This window comes from Nematolebias whitei, chromosome 8 (assembly GCF_014905685.2).
Source record: "Nematolebias whitei isolate Nwh7 chromosome 8, NemWhi1, whole genome shotgun sequence".
Taxonomy (NCBI): Eukaryota; Metazoa; Chordata; class Actinopteri; order Cyprinodontiformes; family Rivulidae; genus Nematolebias; species Nematolebias whitei.
Window position 1 is genome coordinate 30740864 of NC_056505.1, and position 15703 is coordinate 30756566.

The following is a 15703-nucleotide window of genomic DNA, read 5'->3' on the forward strand; positions in this document are numbered from 1 at the left end:
GAGAGAGGAGTAAAGGAGGCCATCTTTGTGAAAAGAAATCGTCCATCGTTAAACAGGGGTGGAGGCCTCCGGGTTCAACTGTCCCCCTCTTACAATGCTGTGATTGCTAGTATCACTCAGCCCTCTGTGAACAGTAAACAGCCATCAGTGTGCTAATGATCCATTGTTAGGCTGATGGTCCTTCTTGAACATGTGATCAGCTGGTTTTGGTTGTCAGCAGCAAACTGGTTGATCCACTCTGAGACGGTGCTATTTAAGAGACTGAGCTGAATACAGCTCCTCAGACTGAGGAAGTCTCTCGGATGAGAGATGAAACATTTCTACATGTTTTTGTTGATTTGCTTTGTTTTGTTTTTTTGAATGTCCAGAGGACCAGATTTAACTTTTTTTTAGATTTTTCTACCTGGATTATTGAGCATGCATCAGGATATCTGGATGAGCTAATTTGTGTTTCTGGATTCAAATCAATGAAATAACAGTTCCTGTCCCATGAAGGTCTTCAGAGGCAGGTTTTGGTCGGAGGCCTATTCCACTACAATTGAATAGTTTTCATTTGACATTATTTCTTCTTAACATGTGATTCTTGACCTACCATTGTGTATCTGTTCCTCTCAAACCCAGCCGGTCGAAGCAGATGGCCACTTGTCCTTAACCTGGTTCTGCTAAAGGTTTTTTCCTCATCAGGGTTTTTTTTCCTTTCCACTGTCACCTTCATGCTTGCTCAAGATGAGAGTCTGTGATGGAGTTAAACTCAAAGCAGTCTGCTCCTCAGATAAATAGTGTTAAATTATTATTTTATACATGAATGTTTCTGTTCAGTGTCCTGAGACGACTTCTGTTGTGACTTGGTGCTATATAAATAAACTGAATTGAATTAAATCTACAGGATTTCCACCAAAATAACCATGCAATACAAAACTGCTGTAATTGTTTATAAATATGATTAGACAGACAGACAGACAGACAGACAGACAGACAGACAAATGTAAAAAAAGTAAAATAAGTGACACTTGGCTTGAGTGGTTTTCATAAATGACAAGCCAACATCTATTAAGATGTTTGAGTTATGATTCTCCATCAGACTGGGATCCACATGCTCATAAAGAGAAAAAGACAAAAAGGCCTAATAGGGGTAAGGCCTTTAATATATTTATACACACACACACACACACACACGCACGCGCGCACGCACGCGCGCACGCACACACACACGCGCGCGCACACACACGCACACACACACAGGTTTGTTTTGCTATCTTTATTGGGCCTTTGCATTGACTTCCATTCATTTTTCATTCATGTCTATAGCCTAACCATGACCTTTATTCATAACCTAACCATTACCAGTACATACCTAACCCTAAACCTAACACATCCTCAATTCACACCTTAGTCCTAAACCTAGCCCCTAACCCACCAACGGGACTTCTTCTTATGGGGCCCGGGCTTTGGGCCCCATAAGGAGCAGTTGGTCCTCACAATGCAGTATAAGTTGGAAAAATGGGCCTCACAAAGTAGCATAAACAAGGACACACACACACACACACACACACACACACTCCAATGGTTTAATGATGTGTGCTAATGTGGCCCTCTAGTGGTTAAAGCAAGACTTTCTTGGTTTTAATTCAGTCTAAAATTAATTTTGCAACAAGACCCACTGAGGTCAAAATGGACCGCATGTCCAAGAAGAAGCCATCTTGGGTCACATATGAAGTCTCACACAACGCCTGTCAGACTCTCAGCTTGGTGATTAATCAGCCAGAGCAGGGGCCCGGATGAAGAGGGAGCCAAACATAAAAAACACAGCTACCCTCCTCTCTATCAATCAGGGAGCTCTTACTTTTCTTCCAACCAAAGTTGACCTGCCCATGCACACTGGCCACGTTCAAGCTCACCGTGGAAATAAATCACGTTGAATTAGAGATGGGTACCTGTCGGCTCCAGTGAATTCCCCATCCATCCCTCTGCTCTCTGTAGGTGGGAGGTTGAGTGTCTGTGCACGGCTCGCTGCCTCACAAAATCCAGCCTGAACATCTGACTGAACTGCACATACACACAGTTACAGAAAGAGCTTGCTTTGTTTGTGTGTGGGCCCTTCGACACAGACACCTCATAGTTCCCTGATGCAAACGTGCAGAGAAATGATTCCGTCCTGAGATGGTCATTTATTGACTCGACCACAGCTGTAAGAACTTTAAAGCATGTAATACACGAGGTTAAGGATAAGGGTGAAGGGAAAGTTTACAATCAAATGCTTTACGTTCATCAAGCTGGAACTGGTGCAAAGTTGTCGATACGTCTGACAAGACAAGAATTCACTGAGAGTTGGTGGCTGATTTTAATTACTGTCGTACCACAGCAGCATGCCCCCCAGTGGTGTTGGATGCCTCATCTCATTCTTCACCCCCTTTCTTGTTCCACCTCTTCAGCTACAGGAGGCTTCAGCATGAGCAACGGCACGAGTGGAGATAATATGAGGAAGGCTAGCCTTAAATCACACCTCTGCTCATCCTCGGCTTCATCCTACGCAGCCTGGTGACTGATGACACAGCGTGCGGTCCAGGCTGGATCCCGTCTCCTGGGTCATTCATCGACCCCCTCCCCAAAATGATGAGTGGCTCTGTCCCGATGCAGCTCATCCCTGCTGCGGTTCATCACACGACAGAGCCACAGTGCAACTTCAGCATGTGCAACAATAACAAAAGTCAGGGCAGCATCTGTGTCACATGAGGTGACTGAATAATTCCTCCTGTAGGCGCAACAAAGACTTCTCACTTCGGCAATGAGCAGAAAGTGAAGAATACGCTCATGGTTGCAGCTGTTTGTCTTAATTTGATGTTAATACCATTTTGAAGTTTACCACCCGTTCATCAACTTTAGCTACAAAGAATACAGTCTGATCAATCCATCACACTTTCAGACACAACAAATGTCTCACCTCTGAGCTGCTGCAAGTCCTCACATTTGATACAACACTATGATGTGTTCATAAAACGTTTCATAATGAGCACCGCCTCAGAAAACACTGAGCTCTACAAGAACCACCATTAGGACAAAACATAGAAAACAAACAGTAGTAGAAGCTAACAAGTGTGTGTTTTTACCGGATATACAGTAAACAAGCCAAACTCCTATCCCCAACCCATGTTGAAGGGTGGTTAAGATGTGATGCTTCCAGTCATTGCTGAGAAAATCATCACTGTGTCTGGGCTCTTTCTCTGGCCCATAAAAAAATTGAGATAACTTATTTAAATGTTTCACCACCAGTGTGATACATGTTTTGATGCTGGCAATCTTTCCACTTAAGTAGCCACAAACACATTGGTTAGCCATGGTTCACATCGTGTGGTGGTTCTTGATATGCTCCAATGCACTTTGCATTTATTTTTCTTATTGTTATCAACCAGGAACTGTACAGGAGTACAAAAGTACAATGTCACCATTGCCTCCACATGTCATGTGGGCAAGTCGTGTCATCTGATTTGCAGCCGTTTGTTTTGGGGACTCGGATGAAGAGAGGAGCTGAGCTGTCAACTGATCAGCACCTGGTAGTGAGTTGGATCAGATGGTGGAGGAAGATGCCGGGACAGACCCAAATGTGTAGTGAGAGTTTGCTGGGAATGCCTGGCAGAAGAACCTGTCAGAAAGATCTTCAACTCACACCTCCAGGAGCGCTTTAACTGCATCCCAGCTGAGGCGGGGGGCATTGAGACCAAGCGGACCATGTTCCAGGCCTCACATGTTCAGATGGCTGCCTTGAGCTGTGGCTGCAATGATGTTGATGCTTCTACTAGTGGCCATCTTTGAACTCGGTGGTGGACACCCCTGGTTTTCGTCTCATCTTCCCCACAATCACATTTCACTGTTTAAGTCAGGGATCTGCAAACTGTGGCTCCTTGGTCCCTCTGCAGCGGCTCTTTCAAGCTTTGACCAAAACTGACATCAAACTGAATTTTATTGGTTGTTATAACAACAATTAAAAGGCCTAGTTTTAGCAGTTATTTTGCAAATATATGAATACTAGAAACATTACAAGGGATACTCACTTTCACTTTATGCTTTATTTCTTCAAAGTAGAATAGATAATTTTTCTACAATAAAAAAAAAAATCACATAAGAATGCATAGTTTATTGTTTTAGTTTTAGAAACTGGGCAAAAACTATATTATTTTTTCCTTCTTTACAAGAATCTTGTCTTTTATTTTGTGTTAGGGTGTAAAAATATCAATAAATGTTAAAAATCATTAGGTGTTTTTAGTTTTATAAAATCACCCCTACTGGCCAGACAACAAGTGGTGATATAATCGTCTCCTCCCTGCTTTTCCTTCATGTTGTTCTCATTTCTCCTATTTTCCTTTTGATCTTGTAAAACCACTGTACTGTCCTTTCTTCCTCTCATTTTATGTTTTCGAATACCCTTTGCTCTGTCTTACTAAACCTAATTTTAATATCAACTGAAAACCGTTTGGAGCTTTCCTTTGCTCTTATCTGCCATTTCATTCCTCTTAACCCCATGATGGGCTGGAACCCATATAAAGTTAACTGCAAGCCCCATCATATTGGTTTGATAAAATGTTTGTTGTATTTCACTTAATATACTGGTTTACTATCTGACTGGCTGTGCTGCAAGCTAGCCAACGAGGAGCTACAGTTTGTGCAGATAAGTGATCTTAATGGTTTAACCTTTTCTGCCTTTTTTTTCTGAACAGTTAACAGAAAGTATTTATCCTGTATAAAATGACACTCCATCACTGACCTTTGTCCCTAATTTGATATTAAATTGTGGTGCACTGAATGCTATCCTGATCCGATTAGCTGTATTTTTTAAGCATCTGTATAAATATGTACATAGCTATAATATTGGCTGATGTAGTCCTGTTGTCCTATGCATCTTCTTATTTAAATTTAAAATCAACTGCAGCATCCGGAAGAATCCATGGTGTTACTGTAGGTAATGGTACTGTCTGACATGCATATATTTAATTGATCCAGATTGATATTATTAACTGTAGGTCTTGCCCTTTTCATAAGAACAAGGGAATATCTGGTGTCTCTGTCCTTTTTGATTGGCCCAGTAATTCAATATAATTCAATGTTAGCTTTGCTCATCTGAAACTGAGTTACGTTTATCCCATTTCAACCCGTAATCTTGCTGTTGTCAATGTCTTAAAAGCACATATTCTTAAAGCCCAATACTGAACATTGCTGAATTTATGGAGGTTTGTTTCTGTTGCTGAATTGCGTACTATACTCCCATAATCCAGAAATGACCCAATTAACACTATAAATGGCTTTCAATGTAACTTTGTCATTTGTATCACATGTGGCACATGAGCTGGAATGAAATTGTGTATTCAAGGTCCCAGTTACACCCCAAAATACTAGTGATATAAACTATTTAAAAAGCTATTTAAAAAAGAAACAGTATACAAGGATACAAGATATACAGTACCCTAAATAATAATATAACACAGTGTATAAACACCGTTCAAGGATCTTCAAGGATTTTCCATCAGCTCCGCAGTCACTTCCAGCTTAACACCCCATTTACCACTTTCTTAAGCGTACCAACTTGTTCCAACAATGGAACCATCTTCCAATCTCTGTCTGTGAGGCTGACACATTATCCAGTTTTAAAACTAGGCTTAAGACTCTCCTTTTTGCTAAATCCTATAGTTAGGGTCGGCTTGGGTTTCCTGAGCTGTCCCTTAGTTATGCTGCTATAGGCTTAGACTGCTGGAGGACAAACTGACCACACTTTCACTCTGCTACTGTCTTTACTTACTCTGTTCAGCATTTGTAATTATTTTTTCTATCCTTAACATGTGTTTTTTTTGTCTTTCAGATACACCTGGACCTATACCTGAACCTACCATTCTGTGTTCGTCTGTCTCTCCTTCCTGTCCTCTCAACCATTCGGTCAAAGCAGATGGCCGCTTGTCCTGAGCCTGGTTCTGTTGGAGGTTTCTTCCTGTTAAAAGGGAGTTTTTCCTTTCCACTGTTGCCACTGTGCTTGCTCAGGATGGGAGACTGCAAAAAAGCCAAGATTCAACTTGTCTGCTGGATTCCTTAGATAGAGAACTTTACTAATTGGCTTTTATGTATGTGAATGTTCCTGTAAAGTGCCCTGAGACAACTTTGTTGTGATTTGGCGCTATATAAATAAACTGAATAGAATCTTTTTTTTTTAAATATGTACACGTCATGTCATCTTTTCCTCAAACCACAACTCAAGAAACTTAAATAGTTTATTTAACCTTTTCCAACTCTTGTCCATATCATTTGAGTTTAATTCCCTCACAAACTTTCATAAAAAATAAAAACAGGGCATTGCTCCCTGTAGTTTGTTTCCAATAAAATCTAAATTTCTCCCTCTTTCCCATATTGCCCCATCATCAACAAAAATTGAAAAGCCCATTCCACCCTCTATGTCCTTAAACACCTCATTAACTGCCACTGAAAATAATAATGGGCTCACTTTGCTCCCTTGCACCGTTCCATTTTCTAATGTCAAACTATCCCTATCCTTGTATTTGTCTTTCCTCTAAAATCTCTTAATTCATCTAAACATTCAACATTTATACCCATTCTTCTCATTTTGATTAGTAAACCTTTTCCCCACATCATTTCTTATGCTCAGGTGAAGAGTTGTGGCAGGTCCTCTGCTTAAATGCAGTTCCATCTCGTCAAGTCGTCAGCGCTTGAGGAGTACACCTGTATCTCATGAGCAGCAAGAAGGTGAATAGTAATAGAAGCAGGAACTAAAATCCTCACATTAAGTGTATTTTGCAACTCTGCAAAGATTTTAGTGTATTTTGTGGGAAAAGGTGCAGAAATGACTCATTTGACTGTAAAGGTTGCAGACCGTGTATTAAAAGGATCCTAGATCATACAGTATCATAGTTTTAGAGTCAAAGTGCTGTTGTTTTAGGAAAACTTTGTGGTGAAAAACAATATGCAAAAGACAAAAACTGAGAAAAAGAAAACACATCAAAAATCAGATTTTATAATTTAATGTTGCTTTAAACGTTCAGCAAGCAGGACATTTAAGACGTTTTGTTTAGAAACGGCTACCATCTCCTTGTCTCATCCGAGAGCGTCTAAGCTTGTGTCTTTAGTTCAAACCAAGAAGCGGTCCTGCTTTTTATTTTCTGTTGAACCACAACCAATAATCAGCCAAACAACTTTGTATTAGGATAAGATTTAATAGTTCCCATAGTTGCCACTGTCTCAGTAAATATATATTTTTAGCTCAGCAGAAAAGTACAAAAGTGTACAAGTACATCCCCTTTCATGTTCAGCTATAACTTTCACATTAATCCACTGAGGGTGTTTTTTTTAATTATTATTATAAAAGTGTAACTTTGTAAACAGTTGTATGGAAACATCTTTGGGAAAAAGTAGCTCAGATGTTGATTTATTTTCTTCAAGTTGTAATTTTAATATACTGTGGCAGTAGCAACCGTCTCAAAGACCAACCCAGACGCACTGGGTGAAGTTAAATGGATGGAGCGTGGCAATTCTGCCAGAACTCCAGCTTTGATTCCCTCTGGGATTACCCTCAGTACAGACATGTTTAGTCCTTGGCACCTTAAGATGCTCTGAATAAAAAGCATGTACTGAGGCATAGTTGCACAGTTCTTAGTCACGCGCGCACACACACATACACACACTCCCCATCAGCACAAGAAATAAGCAAAAGCAAATGAATGCGGTCCAGAAATGAAATGGTTTTACGTCCCACAGTGAGTTGAACCAACAGAGGAGTGCAGTGCTGGAGCACTAGATGGCAGCACAGCTGCACCTTGAATTACTATTTACTGTTTCCACCTGATTCTCACAAGATCTTTTGTATGACATAACCTGGCTGCAAAGGAACATGTATAGTTTTACTTGCAATAAAAATGGCATGTTTCCTGTCCTAAAGTTCCTCAGGTAAACACCATCATCACTGGGATGAAAAAAACAATAACATGGCTGACTAACTGCTCAGACTGCATGTCTTCCTGTTGTTGGAATTATACATAAATTAAAGTTGAGATCTGACATCCATTCACTAGTTTTGTCCAAACCACCCTCTAGTGATGGAAAAAAAAAATCAGTCTAACTTTTGGGATTTAATGTTTTGGGACCCGATTGTACCTAAGTGCTGGGCACTCTAGAGATTTAAGGAAACTGAGCTATAGATGTGCAGCCTCCCAGGTCTTTCAGTGTCTTTAAAAATGCCAATAGTGGGAGACTTTCTCTATTTGTCTAAACCCCTCCTGTCCGTGAATTTTATTTACATCAAATTAGCATGCTTTACTTCCAATCTATACAAATAATCAGAATGGAAGTATATTCCTCGTTGGGCACTCCAAGAGTCAAATGGCCATGTCCAAATCCAGACTGTGCATGTCCATTTTGTAGCTGTTCATGCCGTGTTGCTGTAAATGCACCGTTTGACTCAGATGCCAGTCATGATTCATTCTATCATGACTGACTGTGCTTCCCGGAATGAAGGAGAGAAGCTTATCATCTGTCTCCTCACTTCATGCCCTGTAGCAGACAGGCTTCAAACAGGGATGTAGCCATCACTGACGCACACCTAATTGCCCCGCAGGAAACATTATAGGACAAGCAGCAAGCTCATATCAAATCATCACATTAAGAAGAAGCTTCAGGTTTGATTCCAACCACCCCCACCACAAAATGTAACCTTTTTTGCTGGAGCATTTTTAGGATAAGGTGAGCCTTAAAATGTGTAAGGTACGATAACCTATCCAATATCAGCAACTAATGAGGCAGAGAGAGGTGCCAGAGCAGACAGGCTCCATCCCTTCAGCTTCATGTTTTTTCATGTAAGATAAGCTTTGTCAGAGGTCAGATACCGTGTGATAGTATGACCAGTTTTTAGGACTATTTCAGGCAGCGGCTGTCGATTTGATGGCAGCTTGGATTGCCAACCGCGGTGAACGAGCAGCCGTCGTGCGTTTTGCTCACATGGGAAATCTCTTTGGGCTGCTCGGAGCTGAACTGCTGAGCACTTTTACTCCTGGTGCAAAGATTGCTCTCATGTTTTATTGAACGCTGCCCCCGGAGCCGCTCATCCTTGACAATCTGATTCTACGAAGGTCCACCTCCTGACCTTAATGTGCAACCAATAGGGTGTTGCAATTCACTCACGCTGACCCTTCAATCATCCACATCAGCTTTGTGGAACTTTGGGCAGCATTTATGGGCCACTCTCAAACTGGATTAAAGTCTTTGTTGCCCGGCTGCAGAGTACTGGTACTTGACTGTCCTTGTTCTTAAATTACCTTTACGTTCTTGCTGGTGGTTTTTATACTCCCTATCATATACAAGGTGATATCATTTTATCATCTTAGGCGCACTGCTAACAAGTTTCACAGCCATTTATTGGATTAAACTGGACTTGAGCCCAAATAATTTGGATTTACCTCGTTAAAGTGGATATATTTAATCTGACTTGAAATTTTTTTTACTTTTGCTTTGCTGAGGTCTGAGCTGAATAGTGTTGAGTTTTTTTTTTAATGCTTAATAAGCAAACAAATCAACCATTTGATTTATTAGAGCTACTCAGAAAAAATATATATTAAGGAAGGTTTTCTTTATTTTCTTTTGAGTTTCAAGATCCAAGTTTAAGTTCATCCAGGGAAGCATGACCAGATGGTGACAAGGTCTCTAACCAAGCTCACCAGTGCTCATTCCAGACGGCCACAGTGAACAACAATGTCGCCCTGCTGGCCTACAGCATCTCTAAGAGGCTGGAGGAAGCAGACCTGCTGGAGGAGACAAGAACTCTCTCTGTAAAGCTGCTGATGTCATCTTAAACATGTGCCACCTCTGCGATCTGCCTGTCCCGCATCGCCGCCTGGATGACCATGATCCAGAGGACCACTTGGCTCCGCCTCTCACCATCCTTGTCAGAGAGGCTGCAGAAAGACCTGCTGGAGGGCCCCATCACCCCAGAGGTGCTGTTCGGGGCCAACTTCAGGATCATCCTTGAGAAATCACAGAGGTCCGAGGAGGTCTCAGAGACTGTACACCATCTGGTGACATCACAGTCCATCTGCCACTCCGGCCGCTGGAGGGACTGCCTTGGCCAGCAACAGCACCAGAGGCGCTCCACAGCCGCGGCAGCGACTTCACGCCCTGCTCCTCTGCCGGCCCCCTCCACCATGTAACAGGTCCTTGAGGGGAAGGTATGTGTTTTTTGATGCTGTATGTTTTTGATATAAAACAGAAACACCTCTGAAAGTAAAGATTTTCATTTGAGATTGTCAGATCAGCTGATCTCTCAGCTGCCTCTCTTCAAACATTCCCCACACAGTTCAGTAAATATCACAAGCCAGAAACCATGTTTAATTTCTGCTGTTTTCTGCCCACTCACAGTGCAGCGGGAGTAAATGTGTTTTCTCCATGACAGCTGCAGCCTCCACCGAAACGGCGTCTCACTCAGAAAGCGCTCACGCCTCCTCTCGGTGCATGCCGGCTCACCTCAGCTCTATGTGAGACCGCAGCCTGGGCCGAGCACAGAAGCACACATTCTGCCCTTTTTTTTTCTGTCGGAGCCCCCATTGGGTTCCCCCGGAGAATCTCCAGAGCGAGTGATGGCAGTAAGGATTTTTAATCTGGTTGACATTCATGAGAAACATGTCACAACACAAATGCGTGCCCGCTCTCCGAGAGCTACTCAGAGTGGCAGCGAGTATGTTCTCTGGACATAGGGATGGACCATATGATCAGAAGGGGTTACACGCTGCAGTTCGCAGCTCAACCACCACCGTTTCAGAGGGATTATAGAGAAGGTCCTGTCTTCTCCAGAATAGAGCCCGTCTCTCCAGTCAGAAGTTCAAGAATTTCTGACGAAAAATGTGATTTCCAGAGTTCCCAACAGAGAGGAAAATAAGTTTTTTTTTCCTCCCACTACTTCCTGGTTCTGAGAAAAACCGGAGGGATGAGACCATTCTCGACCTGTTCATGTTCAGCAATTCGATCATGGGGAGACAATTCCACATGCTGACAAAAAGCTGCTGGAGAACTTCACCAGAACGACTGGTTTTCACCTCCATAGATCTGAAGAGCACATATTTTCACATTTCCATCATTCTGAAACACCCCACACACATTCTCAAAATGCGTGGATATGGCTCTGCAGTCGTTACACATGGCAGGAATGAGAAATCTTTTTATCTGGACGATCTGCTCTGATTAGCTCTGTCCAGTTAGAAAGCTGCCGCACAGACCAAAACGCTAGTGTTCCACCTGCTAAACCTGGGGTTTTCTATAAACTGGGAAAAACTTCCGTTCGTCCAACCCAGATGATTGTTATCTGGAAGTGGAGCTAAACTCAACTACATTGAGAGCCAAGCTCTATCAGCTCAGCTCCTCCATGTCAAACCCAGCTCTGCCGTGTCAAACCCTGCAGCCTAGTGACAGTCCTGCCTGTCATGCGACTCCTGGGACGATGTCAGCGGACCACATTGTGGTTCCGCTGGGCCTACTTAACATTAGACGCCTTCAGAGATGGTTCGCCTGCCTGCGCATAGATCCTGCGCACCAGAAGAGGTGGGTTATCTTTGTGCCCCCCTCCGTTAGAACCGATCTGAATCACTGGAGAAACCCCCTCATTCTGTCAGAGGGAGTTCCCATCAGCATGCCTACATCACACATCTCAGTCTTTTCACAGACGCGTTCCTGTCAAACTGGGAGGAATGTTTCTGTCCCAAGCAGTGGAAGCACAGTGGCTGGACCACATGTCGCTTTACATAATGTGCTAGAATGTTTTTTCATGGTCTGAAACGTGACTCAACATGTTACCCCTGCTGCGGGATTAGCATTTTCTGATCCACACAGACAACAAGTGACGGCGGTTTACATAAACCGTCAGGGAGGTGTGCGCTCAGCCCGTTACGCATCGCAAAACAGCTGTTGTGTTGTCCACACAAAAACCTGCTCCCCATCAGAGCTGTGGTTTTTCCCTGCGTAGGCGAGTGGATATCATGTCGAGGGGCGGTCCCTGCCACAGAGACTGGAGCCTCCATCCCGAGCTGATTTCTCGGATTTTTGGAGCAGGTTGGGCCGAGCACCAGTGGATCTGTCCACCACACGGGAGAACGCCCAGTGTCAATTATGGTTCTCACTGAGCCCACGAGACGACCCACCATTAGGAGTGGATGCATTCGCTCACAGCCCGTGACCAAAATGCTCCTTTACGCGTTTCCTCCAGTCCTGCCGATATCATGGACCCTGAACCGGGTTCAGGAGGAAGAACCATCAGTCATCCTCGTAGCTCCTGAACGCATTTGCGCTTCGTTGTTCCTGAATCTGTAGCGACTGATATCGGGTCAGCTGTGGAAACTGCTGTGGGGGGGGGGTGCTCTCCTCCAGGCAGGAAGAGCGATCAGGATTTACCCAGCAATAGGTCAGCATCTTTGGGTCTGTCCGCTGAACAGATCTGGTTAGAAAAGATGGGCCTCCCACAGGATGTGGTGCGTACATTCAGGGCACACGAGCTGCTTCCACCACAACGCTGCACACATCAAGTGGACAGTTTTTCAGCGCTGGTGCACAGAGAAAGGCGTGGAGGCCATCTCATGGCCACTAGGTGGCATGCTGTCTTTTCTGCAGAAGCTGATGGACAGAGATCTGGCGTTCAGCACAATTAAAACTTATGCTACAGCTATTTCTTCCTGTCATGAGGGCTTTGGTGACAAAACAGTTCTTAATCACCTGTTGATGAAGCGTTTCCTGAAAGGTGTACGGAGACACAGTCCGGTGTCACATCCACTAGCTTCACAGTGAGACCTAACGATGGTCCTGCACGCTCTGATCAAAGCTCATTCTGAGTTTCTGGATCAGGTTTTACTTAAATTTCTGTCATTTAAAACATCCCTGCTGTTTGTTTCTGACGTCGACAAAGAGAGTGAGTGTTTGTTTGCTCTCTCTGTTGCTCCCTCATGTCTCAGAAATCAAGCTGACGGCAGTTCAGTAGTACTGCGTTTTAACCCTGCTCTGAAAAACATCACAAGCTCATTCAAATCAAGAGTGATAACTTTGGATGGGTTTTATCCTCTTCCTCATAACTCTGAAGAGGAAGCAACATCTCACCTCCTTCTGTCCCATGCGCCCATTTTTCATGTTACGTGGTGCACACGGCCGCACTGCGCCGCTTTCAGTGTATGTTCGTGCATTACTGGGACAGCTCTTCAGGACGTCCTCTATCCACCCAGCACCTCTCACACTGGTTGTGTGAGGCTATTTCTGAAGTTTACAGTTCATCTGGACTGGATCCTTCACCAGAGGGTCTTTAACCTCCATGGCTCTGGATGGAGGGATGACAGTGGAGAATATTTGTATGGCGGCTGCCTGGTCATCGCCATGTTCAATTATTCGTTTTTATCTAGGTGATGTTTCTACTTTCTCAGTGACCCGTTCTGTTCTCAGGATTCTGTCAGAATGATTATTATTTGTTTCATGGATCCTCACTTTTGAGTTCACACCTGCCTGCATGCAGTCGCATGCAGTCGTGAGATATTTATTATCAGTTACAAGTTCATGACTGCTGATTTTATTGTTATTAACCGGTTCATCCTGAGGAGCTGTTGGTCTGCTTTGTTCATTGTTACACTGTTACAATTTGTATCCTCCGTTGTTCCTATTCACAGCAGCAGGCCTGCTATCTCAGCCTTTTTTCCTCACCAGAGATCTTCTCCGGTGCGCTCCTGTGCATGGAGCACGCAATTACGCAACGCGTAATTACTCACACAGAAGGCTGAGTGATTAAATGTTTTTTTTGTGCAAGCAGGTGCTTCATGTTGTGTCTGAATGGACCCAGTGAGGCATAGACTACATCCTGCTTTGCCTTTAACCCACTAGCGAAAGTCTTAAAGGGCGAAGCCTATACGAAATAGAACGTTGGTTACGTACTGTAACCCCAGATTCTATGAATATAGCCCTTTAAGCTCTGGGCCTCACTGGTTCCTAAATGGCTGAAGAAAAAAGCTATTTTGGGAGCCGATTACCCGGTCTCACCGTAATTTATATGGACCGGGGGTGAGGCCCACACACAGCAGGTGGGCATGGACTAAAGTGTTTTCAGTGCAGCGCTGAGCGCACAGGGATAAACCCACTAGCGAAAGTCTTAAAGGGCTACGCCTATACTCATAGAATCTAGGGTTACAGTACGTAACCAATGTTTCTCATCAATATAGACACCTAAAAACTTTGTTGACGAAACATTAGAAAGTAAATTGCTATTAATATAAATTTTGTTTTTTCTGGATTGTAATTTTTATTCTTATTCTTAAATAAGATGAAATTAGATTTTTTAACATTAAGTGATAGTCTGTTTAACTGAAACCACTGAGCAAATTGAATGAGCCCATGCTTTGCCTTATCAATAAGTGAGTCAAAGTTACCATCAGCAACAAAAAGATTGGTATCATCAGCAAATAAGATAGGTGTCAGAATACTAGATGCTTTTGGTAGATCATTAATGTATACGAGAAACAATAATGGACCCAAAATGGATCCTTGTGGAACTCCACATTTTAGGACATCCCGCTGTGACAATATACCATTAAAAATTACAATTTACTCTCTGTTGAGCAAATAATTTTCAACCCATTTCAGAACCTTATTATTAAAACCATAACAAGACATTTTTGATCATAAGATTTCATAATCCACAGTATCAAAAGCTTTTGATAAGTCCAAGAAAAATCCTAGAGCATATTAATTTTTCTCAAAAGCAGTTGAAATCTTTTCTCTAAGATGCAAGAGAGCCATATATGTAGAACAATTCTTTCTAAAGTCATACCGATGCTCATACAAAATATTGTTGGCATCAAGATGCCTCAAGATTCTAGAATACACCAATCTCTCAAGTATCTTAGAAAAGCACGGGAGAACTGATATGGGGCAATAATTTGAAAATACAGATGGGTCATCAGCTTTAAACAGTGGGATAACCTTGGCAAGTTTTAGATCTTGTGGGATAATACCAGATTCAAATGACATGGAAAAAATAAATGTTAATGGAGCAACAATTATAGGTGCAACTTTTTTGATAACATAGGCTGTAAGTTCATCGTGGCCAGCAGAAGAGTTTTTCAGATTCTTAATGATATCAAGTACTTCTAAAGGTTTTATTGGATCAAATGTATTTAAAGAGGGATAATTTTCATTTATGAAATTAGAAAGAGAATCAGAAACATTGTCAATATTCTTTGCAAGGTGTGGTCCCACATTTATAAAAAAATGATTAAATTTATTTGCAATTTGTGATGGATCTATTGTGATTGAAGTGCCATCCTGAAATGCAGCCTGGGATGGGGTAGAGGCATTTTTCTTGTTGAGTAGTACTTTTAAAATGTCCCATGCAGTTTTTGAATTATTTGATGATTGAGTAAATAGATCGCTATAGTAATTTTGTTTAGTATTTCTAATTAGGTGATTATAATTGTTTCTATGCTTTTTGTATGTTGCTAAATTTAAAGGACTTGGGTTTTGCAAATATCTTTTATATACTTTGTAGCTTATTTTTCTTTAAAACAGATTTCCAAAGTTCTGTAGTAAACCATGGTTAGTTAAATTTTACAGAACTTCCTTTACCTTTAGAAATCAGAGGAAAACATTTGTCAAAAACGGAATGAAATTTTGCATAAAATATTTTATAGGCCACATTCACATCAGA